Consider the following 22,005-nt stretch of genomic DNA (forward strand, 5'->3'; position numbering starts at 1 on the left):
TGGCCACAGTCAAAAATGACTGAAACAAGTAAAAGAGTAAAAGAGTAGACAGTGTGCAGAGCAAATGGATTCTACAAGACCGAGCCTTCTTATGTACACTGTTCAGATAAACATTTTATTTGTAGAGTTATGAAACCCTCTTATTATGCTCTGCAGAGTTAAGGATCTTACTTAGAGCCATAAGGTGATACCTGCAATAAGGTACTACTTTGGCCTTGAGGCTAAATGTCCAGTAGATTATTAGTTAGGTTAGTTTATTGCTAGGAGCGATGACTGAGTAGACCTATGATCAAATGTTTTCTCGTTATGACCACCATGCCATTTTTAGTATGCTATATAAAGTGTCCTTTCTTTGTTTAAGATAGTAAAATTCAATTTGAGGGACACCTTGCTTCTATTTCTAGCCAGTCAATTGATCACGTGCTGGTACTCACTTTAAGTTATAAAGGAGATTAAGTTGCTATTTCTAGCAGATTGAACGACCATTTAAAGACTCTTTCATTGGCTTGAGATTTTTAAGTCCTTATCGGTATTAGGGGTCAGTTGCGGCCCTAGAATTCCTCAAGTGTTACTGTCATTGCAGTGGTTTCTGCTTTACCAAAATTTCTGCAGTCTCGATGATGATGCTGCAACAACTGCACATTACAACTGATGCTACCAGAAACAGTGTCGTAAGTGATTCAATGCAGTATTTGCTACAGAATCAGCTGATGCAGTAATGACGTCAGGGTGGGGCTTCATTCATCTTTATCACTTTTACATGGTGGGTGTAGTAGTCTGCATGTAGTGTATGAAGTGAATATGGTGTGTGTGTATAGTGGATGTTGCATTATTATGTGGGAGATATAGTGGTGGTGATGATGCATGTAAGAAGTGGGTATGTGTGGTGGTGGAGGTAAGGTGCATAGTAGTGGGTGTGAATTAAGGTAGTTAGGGTGGTTGTGTGTGATGTTGTTTAGCCTCAGGTCAACCTTGATTGAAGATATGTATGATCAGAAGTATTCCAGAAATGACCATCCTGTCGTTTCTGTATGTGCACGTAACCTGGGACTGTATTATTAAACATGTCCTTTTTTTTTTTAAAGACACTACCATGTAATTTGAGGGTGATTTGACTGCTATTTCTAGCAGTTTAAGTGACTATGTGGAGGCTCCCTAATTGATTCATAGAGGTGTGTGTATGCAGTGATGATGGTGGAGATGGGGTGACTGTAGTGCTGGTTGGTGTGGGGATGTGTGTGAGAAGATGGTGCATGTGTTGGTGTTGGGAAGTGGATGTGGGAACTGGTGCTGGGTTGCATGAAAGGTGATATTTGTCATGAGAACAAGGGAGGAGCAGTGCAACAGCTGCATATCTGAAAAATGCATCACTAATACAGACAGCATAAGCAACTGCAAAATATGCATTTGAAAAAGTTGTGCAACAAGAGACTGGTCTGACGCAAGCATAAACAAATGCAGGTAGACAGAGATACAGCTATAGACAGGCTAACAAAGGTACAAACACACATGTACACAAACACACAGGCATGATTGCAAGCAGACGCATGGGCAAATATGCAGACAAATAGACAGATAGGGCAGGCATTTGGGTAGGAAAGCAGACACATGGGAAGGTGTGCATGATGACACATGTAAATGCTTACAAGGTGCAGGGATAGATGTAGGGACAAAAAGAAGGATAGAAATATAGATAGGCTTAGAAATTTAAAAAATTACCAGACTGACAGATAGAGAAGTCGGTAGATATTCAGATAGATAAGTAGATATACAGATAAATTAGGGCTGTGAGATATGAAGCGTGATAGATAGATGATATGTAAACCTATAGACAGATGACGAGTAGTCAGACAGACAAATATATGGACTGGTAGAGACACAGATAACATGTGGAATGTCTGACAGATTGACAACCTACAGACCGATAGACAGATGACATATAAATATACAGACCACATGTAGTCAAATAGTCATGTAGACCAACAAACAGACAGACATGCAAGCAAAATACAAGCATACAGACTAAGACACAACTATGTAGACCCACGGCTATGTAGACTGACAAATCAGGCATGTAGACAAACAGACATGTAAACTGACAGACAAAAATGTAGACCATGAGACAGCATGTAGACAAACAGGTATATAGGCCAACAGATAAGCATACAGACAGATATATAGACAAACAGGTATGTAGACTGACAGATAGACATGCAGACAGACATGCATATAGTCTGACGTGTAAACTGACTGACAGACAGACAAACAAATGGATATGTAGACCAACAGTTAATCAGATATATAGTCAGGGTGGTAGGTTACTTCAATAAAAAAATGAGTGAATAAATATGGAATATAATGTTTTCTCATAGTAAATGAATGTAGTAACGTATCATTGGGATCATTTGTAAAAGGTCAAGCTCAGAGAGGCTGAAGTATAAAGTTGGCCCTGGTTAGATTTGAACTAAGAATGGAAATATAAATAAGACTGATGATATGAAGCATCAAGTTTGTCCAGCTTTGTTTTTTAACCTCTGCCAACATTACTGTCTTTTGAGATAATAATAATCCTTAATACACTCGAGCATCTGTAAGAATATCTATGTATGTAACTGAAACACTATCAGCTCATTTCACTACTTGTCACACTCTCCCTAAATAACTCATACCTTGCACTGCCTTTTACCGCTTCTGTGAAGGAATTAGATTCAAGCAACTCCTATCTTGCTCTTTCTCTTACACCAACCACTTCTCTGATGGGATATGAAGTATAAGAGAAAGTTGTTTTCTAGAAGACGAAAGAGTATTGTTTGGTATGCCTGCTATATCACTGTCTAATGGTATTTCCTTTCATGTAAAGTGGTTTGGTTTCAGTGTGTGTCAAATGATCTAGATGTTTGACAAGAGAGCTTCAATATGATCTGCTGGATTTTCTACTTGATCTGCTGGTTCTCCCATAAATCACACTCCAAATTTTCCATAAATCACACTCAATTCATCATCATCATCATTTAACGTCCGCTTTCCATGCTAGCATGGGTTGGACGATTTGACTAAGGACTGGCAGAGTTTCTACAGCTGGATGCCCTTCCGAATGCCAACCACTCCAAGAGTGTAGTGGGTGCTTTTACATGCCACCAGCACGAAGGCCAGTCACACGGTACTGGCAACGGCCACGCTCAAAAAGGTGTTTTTTACATGCCACCTGCACGGCAGCCAGTCCAGTGGCACTGGCAACGACCTCGCTCGAATGATTTTCTAACATGCCACTAGCATAAGTGCTAGAAGGCGACTCTAGTAACGATTATGCTCAAATGGTGCTATTTACGGGCCACTAGCATGGAAGCCAGACAGCTACTCTGGCAATGAACACGCTCAGACAGTGCTGTTAGTGCTCCACTGGCGCAAATGCCAGTCATCGAATATGGTTCAATTACGATTTCGGTTCCGATTTCACTTGCCCCAACAGGTCTTCGCAAGCAGAGTTTAGTGTTCAATGAAGGAGAGGTTGGCATGGGTGCCAGTCGTCGGATTCGGTTCAATTTCGATTTCAGATTTCAAATTTCAAATTCCGAATTCACTTGCCTCAACAGGTCTTTGCAAGCAGAGTTTTTAGTATCCATTCAAATATATTAGATAATCCTGATAATCCAGAAAGTTGGTATGATCATGACTGGAATACCTTTTGTCATAGGCCTGTTCAGTTAAATGCTAACAATGACAACCAAGTTTATTTCAAGCAAGTGAGAGAAAGCCTCTGCATTTTCATTTGACCTGCTAAGAATAACAGCCACATTTTATTCATATCACACCCTATTAGAATTAAATATACTGCATAAATACACAAAACAATGAGATTATAGTATATGTAAATAAAGTATTATTTAGTATTGTTAAGTAACTTGATGAAAAATAACAAAACCATTTATTGATTTGAGTAGGAACTCAGATTTAGCCTTTAACGGTTTATTGAACAAGCCATTAAAGACAAAACTTAAGTCTCAGTCAAATCAATATTAGCTTACATAATCTTTATTTATTATCAATCAATCACCATTATTGCAACTCGGAGAAACTGCCTGAAAACATGAAAGATGAATTTGATCTCAGTATGATTTGAACTCAGAGCACAGAAATTCAGAACAAATACTGTAAGACATTCGTTCCAACACTCTAATGACTCTGCCAATTTCCCTATAAATAATGGGTTTTTTTATACTTCTTTTATTTTTCAAAATTAAGATAAACAAAGTTCTTTTTTAATCTAAAAATATACTCTCCTTCATTTTCTACAATGATCTTCCATCTATCTGGTAGTCTTCCAAAATTCACTTGTCCATGATGAAAAGTTCTCCTACAGTATTGTTCTGACCTCGTCTACAGAATTCATATATTTTCCGTCCAAATGATTTTGAAGACTGCAGAATAAATGATAATCAGATGGGGCAATGTCTGGCGAATATGGTGGGTGGGGCATCATTTCCCATTCAAAGTGCCCCAGCCTTTGGAATGTCATCCTTTCTATATGTGGCTGAGCATTATCCTAATGGAAGAACACCTTTCTTCTTGAAACCAAAGATGGTCGTTTTTCTTCTAGCACTGACTTAAGCTGCTCAAGCTGCTCACAGTAGATCTCCTTTGTTACCATTTGGTTTGGGTTTAAAAGTTCAAAGTGGATTAAACCTTTCATACCCCACTGAACAGATAACAACACCTTATATGGGTGCAGACCTTCTTTAGCCTAGGGTGCTGGTGTTTCTCCTTTCCCTACCCACTGATTTCAGAGTGCAGAGGAACTGGAGATTGGAAGGAGCCAGTTAATATTGTGAATTAAACTACATGTCTGTTGGAACACATGTATAAAGGATGACCACTAGGTGGACATCCAATATGCTAGAAAGAGGTCACCAACGACCCAACCACAAAGAAAAATAATGTTCTCCAGAAAAATTTCGCAAAACACCAGAACAGGACAAAATGAGAAATATAAAATAAAGAATTAGCTGTATACTGCAGTTTCGAACATTAACGTTTTACTTATGTAATGACATCCGTGTTCTCGTCAGCACAGCCGTTCTAGAATCAATATAATTTGCAGGACTATACACGAATTGTCTTCATGAAATAAGACTTGCACATAGTTCTACCGATTACATTGGGGTTTATTTTTCAAAATGCCTCAGCTCTGGTGTGCCAAATTCCAGAAACAATTCTGTAGAGAATAATTCACTTCAGTATATGGTGCCGGCTGGAGAACATAACTATTTAAATTATTATTTATATAGATAGGGTGATAAATTGACTATTGATTCAATTTAAAACCAAGTGGCCTAGCATATAAAAAAATCTGAAAATTCAGAAAAAATTGTATTACACGTGTATAAGGGATGACTACTAGGTGGACATTTAATATGCTAGAAAGAGGTCACCAACAACCCAACCACAAAGAAAAATAATTTTCTCCAACTAGAACAGAATCAACGGGAACAACTGAGAAAGAAGCTAAATATGGACGATTATCTGTGGAAACAGTTGACATAATAAAAATAAAGAGGAGGAGAATGTTAATCTGTTGGACTGGTTAATATAACTAAAATTGAAACATAATTGGAACAGGCTGGATAGAAGCAATTATATGGGAACTGTCAACAAAGTTGGATTGTACAGTATGTGGAACGCATACAAAATAGCTGGCCAGCCAGAAATTTGATTGATGCAATTAACTAATGAACAGTGAAATAACCGCAGTAGTAATTACAGTGAAATGATGCTTAATTAAAGAACTGTTAAAATATCTTGATGGTGAACTTATTTATGTGTACATGTTAGTTTACATATATGTGTGTGTGTGCCTGTGTGTATATGTTAATATATTTTCATATGTGTATTTACATGTACTTGGAAGTTTGCTTATATATATATATATATTTTTTTTTTTTTTTTTTTTTTTTTAAAGTTTCAGCTCAGAGCTGCGGCCATGCTGATGCACCACCGTGTATATAATACAAATACATATGTGAATATAGATTTTAGTTTGAATTTGTGTATATACATGTGGATGGGTGTGTATACATATGTGTTTGCACTCGCGTGTGTATGTGTGTTTGTGTAAGTTTGTCGGTGTTTGCATGTATGTGTATAAACACAAAATCTAAATCCTGTAAAGTCAGTCAGACATGTTTTAACATGCCTTACAGCTGTACTCTCCTTTATTATTTCTACCAAATGTTTCTTATAGATTTAGTAAATATTTCACTGCAATAGCAGCAGCAGCAGCACTCATTCACTGGTCAGTACATGCACCTGCTTTTACTAAAAGCTCAAAGTTCAAGTAGATAATGACCACTGCCACCACAAACAACAACAACATCTGTGCCGCTCATGTTTCAGGAAACGATCAATTGATACCAATGCTCAAAATAGATGTTGCCATTTTACAGTAATCCCTTACCATATCGTGGTTCACCTATCGCTGTTTATTATTTAAGCTTAAGTCAATTCCTCCGTGATGTTGTTTAGCATTTATAATAAAATAAATATATACAAATTATAGAAATGATAAAAAAAAAATACTGTTTCTACTTTGTAGATTTTCACCTATCGTGGGGTTTTTTGGAACGTAACTCCCTTGATAATCAAGGGATTACTGTATATATATATATATATATATATATATATATATTCACACACACACAAACACACATATAGATATGGTGATGCAAACAAGAAAAATAGAACTCAGAATATGAGTATATATATATTTGAAGCAGCAGACTGACTCAACAAGGGCTGAGAGTTTCATTATATACGTTTTAATAATTCGCTAGAGTTACAGAGTGACTTAAGCACTGAGAGTTCCATGCATTGGTACTTACCAATACATGAAACGTTTGGCCCTTGTGCCACTCTGTAACTTCTATCGATTATTAACACACACACACACACACACACATGCACATACACATTTATATATTTACTCATGCTTGCATTTATGTATTTGCTTTGGAAAGATTCTTGATGTGAAATCGTGTGTTGAAACATATTGTATTTTGGGACAGTCATATTTTGCCAATGAAACACATGCTCTATATATTTGGTCTTCACTTCAGTTTTATTATTATTATTATTATTATCATTATTATTATTATTATTATTATTATTATTGTTATTATTATTATCATTATTATCATTATTATTATTAAGGTAGCGAGCTGGCAAAATCATTAGCACGCTGGATGAAAATGTTTAGCAGTATTTCGCCCATCATTACATTCTGAGTTCAAATTCCATCAAGGTCGATTTTGCCTTTCATCATTTTGGGGTCAATAAAATAAGTACCCGTTGAATACTGGGGTTCATGTAATCAACTTGTCCCCTCCCCCAAAATTGCTGTCTTTGTGGCAAAATTTGAAACCATTATTATTATTATTATTATTATTATTATTTTAGTTTCTTTGTCAAAGCTCTATCATCACACATCCTGTAACCTCGTCAATGACTCAATATCCCATCTGTCTCCTCCTGTTCTACTCATTCCATTCATACATATCACAGAAAGACAAAATGGACTAAGCAGAACAAGAAGAGACAGGTGGGACAAAGAGTCACTGAAGAGGTCACAGGATGTGTGACAAATGAGCTTTGAAAACGGACCTAAAATAATAATAATAATAATAATAATAATAATAATAATAATAAAGCTGAAGTGAAGGCCAGATATATAGTGCATGTGTTCAGTTGGCAAAATATGACCATATCCATATGTATGTTCATACACACACACACATACACAAACATACATGCATACACATATATGCACACACACACATATATATACACATACTTATATGCACACACACATACACACACACATATACATATATGCACACACATATATACATATATGCACACACATATATGCACACATATACATATATGCACACACACACATATATATACACATACTTATATGCACACACACATACACATACACACACACATATACATATATGCACACATATATACATATATGCACACATATACATATATGCACACACATACATACACAAACACATGCACACACACACATACATACACAAACATATGCACATACACACACACACACACACATACACACACACACACACACACACAATGTTTTAACTAATAATCTATTCTTCAAATACTTCTAGGTTTGATAAAGTAAGTACCAGTGATATACAGAATAAACTTGACTGTAACTTCTCACATTTTTAGTTTAGCAAAAATCATAATTATTATTTTATATTTCAGGGTTTTCAAAAGTTTTAGGCTCAAATCTGCTACAAGCATTTCATTATGTATTCTACATTATCCAATGTAACCAACCTGGTTGCCAGTAATTGTTACTTGCAGGGGCGGACTGAGTGTATTACTGGGCCCCTTTGAATGTGTCTTTCAGTAGAGTTAACATGTAGAGTGCGGGCCCCTTAGAGCTCCGGGCCCTTGGGCAGTGCCCGATTGACCGACGGCTCAGTCCTCCCCTGGTTGCTAGGAAATGTTAAGTGAAAGGTCTCTTTCACTTATACATATACATAAATACACAATAAATAAGAATATATATATATGTATATATATATTAAACGATATATATATATATATATATATATGGTGATGCAAGCAGGAAAATAGAACTCAAAACATGAGTAAATATATAAATGTCTGTGTGTGTGTATGTTAATAATCAATAGAAGTTACAGAGTGACACAAGGGCCAAACGTTTCAAGCATTGGTAAGTACCAATGCATGGAACTCTCAGTGCTTAAGTCACTCTGTAACTCCAGCCAATATGTGTGTGTAGTGACCCATCTAGAGTGTAGGATCATTGAACTCTGTATCACTCATCTGCTTAACACTAAGGAACTGAATCTAGACTTAAAAGACCAGTAAAGGCTTCTATAACATTTCCTATATGTTGTTCATATTGTAGTTTTTTAGCCTCAGATCAGCACTGATCAAGGAAACTTATAATCAAAGACATTCCGGTTGCAACTACATAGTCTTTCTTTCCTTTTTTCAGACACACTGTATTCAGGACTAGATATTCCAGTGTCTTTCTTTTAAAGTGGTTGTATGTGATTTGAGAGAATTTTTTCTATCATTAGCATACTAATAGAATGCTCCTATGTCTTAGTCTTTTCTCAATATATATGTAACTTCACTACTCTAATCCTTAAATCCTGAAAGTCTTACATAGTTTTCTATTTCCTGCTGAGTCAACACAACCTAATTGTCATTTCAAGCTGAAGTCAGTTGACCTCACTAATCTATCTCATTAATCCACCAATAATCCTGGTAAGCCGACAACCTACACTCAACTAGAGCCTCGTTTCAAGAGGAAGCCGATTCACTTCACAAATTCCCCGCTAATATCCTCGTAACCTATATTCAGCCTGGTGGACTGAGCTGTTTGAGAGTTAAGTATCTCGGTCATAGATACTACATGGTTGTCAAATGACAGGCAATTATAAATCAAGTAGGTGACCCCCATGGCTAGTTATCCAGTACCATATTGACTCATTTCTTCCCAATCTAAGTCACCTTTCTAACTTATTCCATGTAATGGTGTGAGATAAAAAAAGGCAATTGTCAACCTTGTGAGATCAGAAGACATGTGGCCAAATTGTTGAAGCGCTACACTCATGATTGCAAGATTGTAGTTTCGATTCCCAGACTGGGTGGTGTGCTGTGTTCTTAAGCAACACACTTCATTTCCTATTGCTCCGGTCTACTCACCTGTTAATAAGTAACCCTGTGACAGGCTGGCATCCCTTTCAGTCACTTATTTGGCATTGAAACTGGGTAACCAATCCTATGAGTCCTCAAACTCAAGACAGTAATATCCAGAGGTTGATGATGATATACGATCAGAAGTATCCATTCATTGATCAGTGCTATTTAATATGTTTAGTCAGGAGGTGTTTCAGCTGTGAGCCTCTTCCTTTAGGTTTTCAAATGAGGTATCTTTATTTCCCTGATGGCAAACTAAGCCAAGGCAATGTAGAAAAATAAAGTGCCCTACCTAGAAACTCAACCATTTCACCACCATCTCTATATTGATGTTATATTCGCATCATCCAACCTCAATAACATTATCACTACAACATTACAAGACAATAAGGGGCTTTCTACAAGGTCGTTTGACCTGCAAGAAATAGCATCTAAATTTACCTCAAGTTATAACTTACTGTCTTTGGCATAACTAAAGATATGTGCCCACCCTCACATGTCTGATTTTGTTTCTTTTTAACTTTCTGAAAAATACATATTTTTTAATGAAATTTTCCAGAGATACATTTTAAAAGGTGTAGATTAAGGCTATATTAGAATTTGTTGTGAAACTTTTTTTTCCCAGAGGGAGTTTCAATAATTTATGCACCTCAACTTTCTTTCCTCATGTGTTTTGATAAGGTGTGTGAAATATCCACAGTCACCATTTTTTCCACATCAAACTCATATATAATCGTAATCTACCCCATATGAAACGTGTCTGTTGAAAATTTTATTGAAAAAAATATTCATTTTCCAGGAAGTCATGAGAAAACAAAATCTGTGTTGGTGGCACACATGTAGTTATGTCCTCATCTTTAAAAACAAAAAAGACATTAGAAAATAGTTCAGATCCCATTAGTATTATGCATGAAAAAAATTTTCACAGTTGGAACACCTATGATCGTAGTCAGTCTTCTCAATCAGAGCTAGCCTGTTGTTAAATAAAACAAAATAGAAAAGCTTCTCACAGACCATTGTTTCCTTTCGTATGGTTTTTTTATGTCCTTTTTACACATACAATCACAAATGTGTGTGTGTGTGTGTGTAATTAAATAAATTGTTATGTGTGCTCTTTCCTCCCATGGCCTTCGGATATATTTCCCATAAGAAATAGTTCAAAGCATGACTTTTAGGATTCGTTCATTTATCCTTTGGTTTATTTCCGTTACACTATTTTTGTTTTATATTGAAATTCCCCCTCACTTCCACCATATGTTTAGTTCTCCTTCCTCTCTCGTTACTCTTTCTATAACTCATTCAATGTTTCTATTAGTTTTATATTTTTACTAGCAGAGGTACCTGGTGTTGCTTGAGATTAAAACTGCATACTTTGTATATCTGCTACATATGTGGGAAGTTCTGTCTGTGGGTGTGTTTGTGGAGTTGTTAGCTAACTCCTCCTACATCGTTTTACTGATTTTAATGAAACTTGACACGTGAGTAGAGCTCATGTCTGGAAACCTCATGGCATACTCAGATTGTTGACCAAATCGATAATAGGGCCCCTAGAAGGGAACCTTATATATATCTAATATATTTCATTTTAAAAGTCAAGGGAAATAACCCATTCGCCCAGATTTTAACAGTCAAGGCAAATAACCCATTCATTTTCCTAAGTCATTTGGTATAAATCAAATTAAGTATGCTTATTTCTTCGTATTTGAACTGTTAGAGTTATTTTCACAATTTATCCAGTACAATCCTTAAACAAGTAAATAGTATTTTCCTAAACAATAGATCCACTTATTTCAGTTAGTGACTTATTCACGAATATACCAACACTAGCACCGCTGAGAGTAGTATTCTCTGGGAACACACAAAAGCCCTTTCCAGAGTTATTTACTTTGAATTGTTATTATCTCATATTTGATGAGTCTGTTATTACGTAACACGCTTCACGATTTTAGTATACATACCTTATTAGTATTTCCTCCTAAGTTCTATATACCCTGGAAACGCATTAAAGCTCTTTTCGAGACTACTTTATTTGAATTCTTACAATCGGGTAACTAATTTCATATTAAATAATTGACTTCATAATTTAGGTATTGATAACTTATTGAGAATTCTTAAAAACAAGAACCTGTGTAAGACAGTTCGGTATTTTCTGTAAATGCACAAAAAGCGTTTTAAGGGCTACATACTTTATATTGTTGTTAATGGATTAGCGAAACAGTTATGAGAACGGAACCAAGGGATAAGCCCTGCTTTCCCGGGAATTACCGGGTATGTCAGTTAGCATACATATACATATATATATATATATATATATATATATATATATATATATATATATATATATATATATATATATATATATATTACAGTTATGTTGAAACAGGTGATAAGGGAAAGTGCCACATTGACGACAAAACATTTGTAGCGTAAATTTTAAAGCTTTGCAAAAATGACAATTTGAGTTTAGCACACCAATTTGGACAGAATTATAATTTTTATAAGAATGAGATGGACCATGTGAACAATGAATTTGTATGTAGTCTGTTTCTGAGTGCTATTCTATTGGACCTCTGTGTAATCTGACATACCAAACGTTGTTTTAATGTTTCAGTATTTGCTGATCTTGAGAAAGTCTCATCACCTTTCTCTCTTGAGACTCTATTTGACGTACTGCAGCATGGCTTTGCTGATCTTGGGAAAGTCGCATCTCCCTTCTATCTTGAAACTCTATTTGACGTGCTGCAGCATGCCTTTGCTGATGCTGAGAAAGTCTCATCTCCCTTCTATCTTGAGACTCCATCTGACGTGCTGCAGCATGCTTTTGCTGATCTTGAGAAAGTCTCATGTTCCTTATCTCTTGAGACTCTCGCCTTGGGTTTTCTGCACTTCTCCTTGCTTGATAGGTGTTTCTGAAGAGATTACGTTTTATTTTTGGTGGCATATTCTTTTTCGATATTGTAAACAAAAAATTATGAACAAAGAAAAAAATATACATTAATCTCTATTTTGTAAACAGTTGTATGCATGTAGTATATCTGTATTTTTGTATGCAGTGTAAATTAACCAAATATAAGTAAATTGTAAATACCTTGCAACTGCTGTGGTAATTATGAACTGGTAATTGAACGGTAGATGTGTATTTTTATATACCTTGGATGTGCCACCTAATTGTTCTTTGTGAAGAGTTTCACCTCCAGCCGTTCTCGTCACATACGTTTGTGTAGATGTGTGTGTTTAATAACGTACGTAACGAACGTGCAAACACCCACACACTCACAGACACATACACATTCATATACAAAATGTCACAATACACACACATACACTCTCACATACAGTCACATATATATTGTAAGAGAGACAATGCAGACATACATTCTAGCGTGTCAGTCGTCACATATGTATATGTATATGTGTGTGTGTTTAATATCGTACCTAATGCGGAACCACACACGCAATCACAGACATATGCACTCATACATCCATACACTCACAGACACATACACGCTCATATACAAAATGTAACATCGTCATCATCGTGATATAAAATGTCTTGGATCTTTTTTAAAACGGGGGCCACATTTTTCATTAACGAAACACTTTGAAACTTGGAACACTGGTAGAATGTGTCATATAAAACATCTTTTTCTATTAGTCTTCTTAAAAAAAAAAAAAAAATCCATAAATTATTCCATGTTAAAGTTGTCGTATTTCTGTAATTTCAACCAATCACTGACGTCAATTCAGCCGATATACATTAAGTGCCGACTACATAAACAAACGATTCTGAAACAATTAACCCTAACCCTAACCCTAACTCTAACCCTAACCCGAACCCTAGGGTTAGGGTTAGAGTTAAAGCAAATTTAAAATGAAAAAAGCAAATAAAACGAAGAATGGTTTGTTTATGTAGTCGGCACTTAATGTATATCGGCTGAATGGACGTCAGTGATTGGTTGAAATTATCGAAATAGGACAATTTTTTACATGAAATAAATTCGAATACAAAAATATTTTTCTGTTCTATAACACAAAATAGATAAGTATACGAAGTTTGAAAGTCTTTCGGTACCAGAAACACTACGTAAAACATTAATGAAAAATGTGGCCCCCGTTTTAAAAAAGATCCAATGTCTTTTACTATCACATGTATCAAACGTGTAAACACACACACACACAAACACATACACACACATATAAAATGTCCTGTACCATAGTTGACAATAGAAAGATTATGTCTATGAAATGTTATATTGTTTAAATGGAAATGAAAAAAAAAATGCATATTGACAGTCATGGGATGTAATACTATAATATAAGAGAGACACACGGACATACATTCACGCATGTCAGATGTCACATATGTACATGTATGTGTATATGTGTGTGTGTTGAATAACGTTCCTAATGCAGAAACACACACACACACACACTCAGACACATACACACTCATACACTCACATATACATTCACAGACGCACACTCATATACAAAATGGGATGTTGTCGAACGCAGCACACACACACACACACACACACACACACTGACAGATATATACTCATCCATACACTCATATACATACACTGATAGACACATACACACTCATATACAAAATGCGACGTTGTCGTCGTCGTGGTATAAAATGTCTTGTACTGTATTTGACTACAAAAACATTACCTCTATAAAATGTTATATTGTTTTAATCGAAATGAAAAAAAATCATGTTGAACTCGTGGGGTGTGTAGAATTTTATTTGATTTGGTGGAACCGTTTGAGAATGCACTGGGAACAGACAGAGAGACAAATAATTATATATATATAGATTAACCAAATAGAAGCACATGTACGAACTGCTAATTTAACGGTAAATGCCACAATACCTAAATTTCTTTATATATATATATTAAGCACATGTATTAAATGTTAATTTAAGGGTTAATATGTAACTGTAAATACCTTGCAAGCTTGCAAGTGCTACGGTAATTATTAACTGGTAATTGAACGGTAAACTTGTATTTTTTTATATATGTTGAACTTAGTGTTATCACATTAGAATTAAAAGTGAAAAAATAAAAGTGAAACAATATTCGCTTTTGACACGTAATACCGAACCAGTCTAAAATATTGCTCCGGGCCTGCATAAGGCAAGAAGTTAAAATTATTTTGGCCCATGACACTCCATGGACCCGAAGGAATCCTGTGTGAAATCTAAATGAAATCGATTGGGTACTTCTCCAGTTTTAAGTATTCACACATACATACAGACAGACACATACACGCACACTTAGTTTTATATATATAGATAGATTAAACACAATCTCTCACACAATGTATATTTTTAAACCATTTCTGAACCTCTTATCCTGTTTTACGGTATTTTTGTTACTCACAGGCACTTCTCTCTTTCTCTCTCTCTCTCTATTGAGGACTATAGCTTATTCAATTGATTTCCACCGTCTATTGACTAAGATTTATTTTATTAAATCCGGGGGGATAAATGTCATAGTTGACCCAATAATAAAAGTAAAATAACGTACAACTGCTAAGGTTATGTACCATGAGAAGTGCACTTCCGATATTTCAGGCAGGGTCCATCTTCTCATCAAATAGGCGTGATGCCTGATAAAAACGTTGAGTGGATCTATTTTAAAACGGGGGCCACATTTTTCATTCATGTTTTACGTAGTGTTTTTGGTACGGAAAGACTTTCAAACTTCGTATACTTATCTATTTTGTGTTATAGAACAGAAAAATATTTTTGTATTCGAATTTATTTCATGTAAAAAATTGTCTTATTTCGATAATTTCAACCAATCACTGACAGTATTCAGTTGTTTACATTTACTCCTTTGGCTGATTAAGCGATGTAAAGCGTATTTAATCTCCATACCTTCGTTTTATTTGCTTTTTTCATTTTAAATTTGCTTTAACCCTAACCCGAACCCTAGGGTTAGGGTTAGGGTTAATTGTTTCAGAATCGTTTGTTTATGTAGTCGGCATTTAATGTATATCGGCTGAATGGACGTCAGTGATTGGTTGAAATTACAGAAATACGACAACTTCAACATGGAATAACTTATGGATTTCTTTTTTTTTAAAGAAGACTAAGAGAAAAAGATGTTTTATATGACACATTCTACCAGTGTTCCAAGTTTCAAAGTGTTTCGTTAATGAAAAATGTGGCCCCCGTTTTAAAAAAGATCCCGTTGAGTTTTAGCTGGAAGGGATTGAGTTGATCGATCATAGTGCTTAACTGGTTCGTACTTATTTCATGAACTTTTCAGAAATGAAGAGCCAAATCAGATGCTCTGCCTCCGGCAGAATTTAAACCTAGAACAGATAAGTAGTAAAACATCTAAAGGAATTCTGCCAACTAACATCACTATTCGTCTCCTGTAATTAAGCGAACATCTACGCCATACGCAGGACCGTCGAAATAGCATTATAGCCCCTCCACCACGACAAAATGATGCATTGGAAACCTTACATACATAACAACATTGGGCTGTTATGTATAAACTTGTGGGGCTCCGAAAAACTTCCCAGTGTGCTCATACCTGGCCATGGTTTTCCTTTTAGCAATGTCGGATTGTAAGTGTATAAAACACATGAGAGCATATTTCTACCGAGAAAAAATAATTGAATCTTTAATTTTAGAAATTCACAGGTGTGCGTGCAACCACACTAAACAATATCAATTAAAATGTTATAATGTATTAACCAGATAGTTATAATGCTTTGAATACTGAAACGCCGCAATTTCATTAAATTTAAATCATTGATTTAAATTTAATGAAAGATTGATCCTGCTTTGTTTTGGAAAACTCAAAGATGTTAGACGGGATTGATGATAAACATTTCTTGGTTGGTTTACAAAATTATTTACAAGAGTGGGCTGAAATGTTTATAAGTTGACTATGAAGGACTGATGCTAGAGCTGTGAAATATTGCATGCATTAATTTCGATTCGTCTTATTAATAACTGTATTGTTTCTTTGCAAGTAAAGTGACATTTGACTGTTCAAAGATGACTTCAAAAGTAACTAGCAGCGACTTCTCTTGAAAATGGACAAAATTTGGCAAGGTGGTGTTATCAAGTACCTACAGAAAAAAGGGTTTAGTCCCCAACGACATTCATGCTGATATGGTTGCTACATTAGGGGATGAATCTACAGCTTTATCAACAGTGCAAAAGAGGGCAACTGAGTTTAGGAGGGAAAGGAAGAGTCTTGAAGATGACCCAATGTCTGGACGTCTTGCAATTGACACCACCGAAGAAATCATTGATTGTGTTCACTACATAGTGATGGAATACAGACAATTGATTATAAACCAGATGGCCGATGCTGTTAGCATTTCTCATGAGGGAGTTGAGAATATGCTGCACAATGAACTTGGCATGATGAAGATTTCTGCTCGGTGGGTGCCACGTTTTCTGACACCAGGTCAAAAGCGCATCAAGCTGATCGTGCCATGGAAAATAATTTTACATTGCTTGAGGCAGATCCAGCAGGTTTCCTTGAATGCTTCCTAACCCGGGATAAGTGTTGGCTTCATTGCTTTGTGCCAAAGACAAAGAGACAATCCATGCAGTGGAAACACTCCTCTTTACTTGCTCCAAAGAAGGCCATGGTCGTTTCATTTGCAGAAAAGGTGATGACCTCAGCTTTTTGGAATGCAAAAGTTTATTGACTGACTTCAAAAGGACCACACCATCAATGGAGACTACAGTTATGCCTCGATATACGAGTTAATCTGTTCTCGGAGACCAAACGTAAAGCGGGTTCATGCAACCACTAAACATCTCTCTCAATCTCTCAAGTCTCTCCCCATCCACGATGACTCCTCCAGTCCCCTCCGGGAACCTTCCGGGCGGCAGTCCCACTCCTACTGCTGATTTACACTTCACAATCCTTCTCTCCACCTCTGTACCCCCGGTATACGCGACCAAACGCCACTTGTATTTCTTCTCCCCTCCCTCCCCCGGTCCACCCGCTTCGGCCCCGACCCGATCCGTCTGGGTGCGCAGAAACATCACAACCAAAATCATAAACGCCTCCTCCCTCCACCCGCTGCCTCCTCTCCCGCACCCTCCTCCACCACCAATTCCGTTGGAGCTTCGTACCCACATCTCCTCTGACCCGTCTCAATCCCCTCTGGGGAGAGAGCCCACTCGTTCCTCCTCCTCCCCCCGTTCACCATCACGAAGGACTCCTCTACTCCACCTGTCTCCCTCACCGGTATCAGCTCCTCCGCATTGCCCTCTTCCCCTCCTCTCAGGACACCCCACTTTCATGTGCCTTCCCCTACCGCATAGGGAACATGTTGGTACGCCCACCCCCACTACCACCCGAAGCCCAGCGCCTTCCGTGAGTAATTCTTCCTCTGTTATACCAAACAGGTCCCCCAAACTCACCTGCACGGCCACTTCGAAGTCACTGCCCCATCAATTGACCTTTCTGGTCCCCGCCATCCCGAGAACCCTCTCCTCATTCTCCACACCACGCATCACGGCTGCCACCAGCCACTCCTCCCCGATTTCGGTGAGGAATCCCTCCAACTCTCACTCCGGTAACGCGTCCGCCACAGCACGTTGGAAGAAGTACCCATTCCGGTGTCCTTATCGGCTCCGTGGATTGGCTTATGGCATCTTCTTCGTTTCCAAACCTTACTTCCAATGTGCCGTATTTCTTTCCACGTATGTAGAATGTGGTCAATCTCCTCACGTTTTCGAAGCACTCCTCCATTACCTCTATCGGGACGACCACTATCCCGCTTAAGGACGCGGACAACGTCCTGGAGGAGCCAGCCCTAGAGTGGCTCCCTCCCTTCACCCTCCTGTCTCAACCCCCACTTCTTGCACCTCCAAAGTACTGGCATTCACCCCTCGGATCGCCGTCCACCCCTTCCCTTCTCCACCTCTCCCATAGATAGGGTTAAACAAATGCAAACAAATCAGTGACGAAAACTCAACAGTCAAAACATCTCAACGATTCCCGGCTCACCCGCACGGGGAAACCCACAACAAAAACAATGTGCGCAACAACAACAGCGTGTAACGATTCGAACCCACGTCCAGACCATAAACATTCTCTTTAAAAAACTAACCTCCAGGTTTTTATAAGCTCGCTAAAATGTTTTAGAATATTCCATAAGATATTTAGGGGGCGAAAATTAAACTCTTCTTTTGTCTGTTAACACCTGTCCAAAACTGACGTTAAAGACGATTGGTTGGGAAAAAGTGTCATAACGGAATCTAACTCAGGTCGATATTATTGAATATGGTTATATTAGTCGAGAGTGGTAATTATCTCTGGTCAACATTACAAAATAAAACAATATCAAAGCATCCAGAGTTAGAATTGGAGAAAGGTTATTTGCTACAGATACATCGATTTTAAAGTAAGTAAATCTTACAAGTATAAATTTTGTCGTTATCCCCCATAAAAATATATAGAGCTAACAGAGATCAATTTACCATATTTATTGTCTCATTTACCGCCATCAAATAAAACAAATTCTGATGTTGTTTACTTCTCGTTAGCCCCGTGTGTCTGTTAAATATACGTGGTCAGAAACAGTCTCCACAATTATCATTAATCTTTTTATGGACTTAAAAATTCACTGAGCTGCAAACTCGCCTTCGAATGTCTACTTTTGCTTTCTTTGCTATGGACCCATATGCTTCATAAATGGCTCATATTTTAGAAGTATCTTCTTTCATATATATATCTTGAGTATAGACTGTTTGTTGGTTCCATAAAGATTTAAAATTACCAGTTTATCTAAACGAGTCTTTCAAATTTTCTTTTGTTTAGTCAAAAGTAGGGTTTCGAATCTTCAGTAACGCACACACACATTCCATTTGCGCCAATCTTTGAGTTTTCAACATCAGTTTCATTCTTGAGAGTGAAACAATTTTTTAATACAAATCTTTTATCAGGGGCCGTTATTTTTGTTTGACTTCCCTCACACTTGTTAGTTTACTTTCACTTTTGTCACGAACCGAGGTTCTTCCAAGTCACGTGTATTTTATTTTTTTTATATGAAATAACAGTGCGAATAATAATGTTGATATTAAATTTATCATATGTTATATTTGTTATTTGTACATTTGCCAATTTGTTGTCGATGTATTCCTTAACCCCCCCCCCCGTGTATTACAATTTGCTGTTGTTTTTCATTTGCTGCTGTTGTGTAAGAAATTTCTGCGAAGAAGCAATACTTCATAGAGTCCATCATTTTAGTGACTCGAAAATGACACTAGCTTCAAAAGAATATACATTATTTTACTTTCCTGTGAAATCTCATAAGATTGACCAAAAATAAAACATAAAAACCGGCCCTGGTAGAATAAAATCCAAGTTTTTCACGAAAGTAAAAGTGATGTTATAAACTCGAAGATCACGTCCATTAATTTCTATGAAAAAATAATTTCTCCCATTTTAAACCGAGCAAAGAACTCTTTCATGAAACTTTTATTATTACAAACCATTGCAGAAGAAGTTTTTATGCTTATTTATAATATTACTCTGAAATCTTTAATGAAAATAGGCAAATGAACCGTAAATGTTGTTAGCCTTGACAATTATTGCACTTAATTTGACATAACACTGACAACAAACGTAAAGGAAACTGACTATTCATTACCAATTTACAATAACCGAAGACAAATGTCTGCAAGCAGGTTGTAATGAAGGTGTGGTTATTCGTACGTCATTCGACTTACGATTAATGTCACAAAACTATATTACGGCTAACAATTTTTGTATTTTTATTTTGCCATATAAATTGTTTATTACATTGCAGCTTTGGAAATAACTGTTTTAGCTTAACCTGTTTATTAACGCCTCGACTTTTAGAGACGTCAGAGAGAGGTTTCAAATATGAATTCGGGCGAAATTTCACACGCAGGCGAGGGGTTCCTTACTCCTGCTTTACATAGTTACACAAACTGTTGGAAATAGCAGTCAAAATTTTTCTCAAATCACACCCTATCGTCTTCAAAAAAAGAAAAGTAAATTTAAACAAGCAAAAAAGACTGGGTGTTCACGAGTGGAACATTTTAAATAATTTTCATTCATTGTGAAATTGCTTAGCTGCAACATCAACTTTCGTTTGTTAACGGGTATCAAAGAAGTCATTTGCACTTCTGTCTGTGTGTTGAGTGACCAGTTTAATGGACATTTTTTCCGGTTTGTGATGACAAAATAAAAAAAATATTGACACTATTGGACAATGTTCACACGAACGTATCGACACCCCCACCTCCATTTTTGCTTCATTATTATTATTTATATTTTTTAGGCGACAGGCTGGCGGAAACGTTAACACGCCGGGCGAAATGCTCTCTTTAGGTTCTGAGTTCAAATTCCACCGAGGTTGACTTTGCCTTTCATCCTTTCGGGGTCGATAAATTAAGTACCAGTTGCGCACTGGAGTCGATCCAATCGACTGCCCCACTCCCCAAAATTTCGGGCCATGTGCCTAGAGTAGAAAAGATATTTTTTCAACAACAGGCAGAAGACCTGAAATTTTTGTGGGCCAGACTAGCCGATTGTTTTGACTCCAATATACAACTGGTACTTATTTTATTGACCCCGAAAGGATAAAAAGCAAAATCGACCTTTCGGAGTCGACAAAATAATCACCAACTGAACCCTGTGATCGATGTAATCGACTTGCTCCCTCTCACCAAATAGCAGACAGGATTATTATTTTCGAAAATTTCTTCAAATTTTTAAGTTTTCGATTATGGAGATAGATTTTGTCATCCAAACAGCTTTTCAATTTTAATTTTCCTCCAACCTATCATTTAAAATTTTATTTCGAAAAGCTTTTTGTGGGCAGATGATTCCATTTTTGAAAATACGAAGATTATGATTTTGAGGAAATGAAAAATATTTTTTTAATGCCAATTGCTTACATGCTTTGTCTTTTCCTGTGGCGCCCCTGTGCCAAATAAAGAAAACATAATTTTATTATTGAAAGTGGATAAAAGAATCGGTTGAGCCACTGATAAAATTATTTTCCCTGTTCAGTTACGCTCCTTTACCATTCTGAACTCAAATTGTTGTTAAAGGAGGGACGAGGAGGAGTCTATATAAATATTCCAGAGAATAATGTAAATATTTCATTACTTAAGTTTCTGATTTCAAAAGGTGTGACGTGTTTGTATACATGTCGTTTGTGTGCATGTACACAAGTTATATGAGTGCCTTATGTGTATATGCGTCC

At 36.7% G+C, this 22,005-nt stretch overlaps 1 protein-coding gene across 4 annotated transcripts in view; it reads left to right on the top strand.

Annotated features, from left to right (window-relative positions):
* The window catches only part of LOC106873676 (tubulin polyglutamylase TTLL5), a 147,637-nt gene that overhangs the window by 33,613 nt on the left and 92,019 nt on the right, over positions 1-22,005 (top strand). Inside the window, exon 1 of one of the 4 annotated variants that reach the window (XM_052968974.2) lies at positions 19,033-19,170. The exons of the other annotated variants lie outside the window; for them this stretch is intronic. The gene's annotated coding sequence lies outside the window, so the exon portion shown is untranslated. Of the gene's footprint in view, positions 1-19,032; positions 19,171-22,005 lie in introns of those variants that run through there. 4 annotated transcript variants of the gene reach the window in all.

Source organism: Octopus bimaculoides, chromosome 6 (assembly GCF_046866305.1).
Source record: "Octopus bimaculoides isolate indiv1 chromosome 6, ASM4686630v1, whole genome shotgun sequence".
Taxonomy (NCBI): Eukaryota; Metazoa; Mollusca; class Cephalopoda; order Octopoda; family Octopodidae; genus Octopus; species Octopus bimaculoides.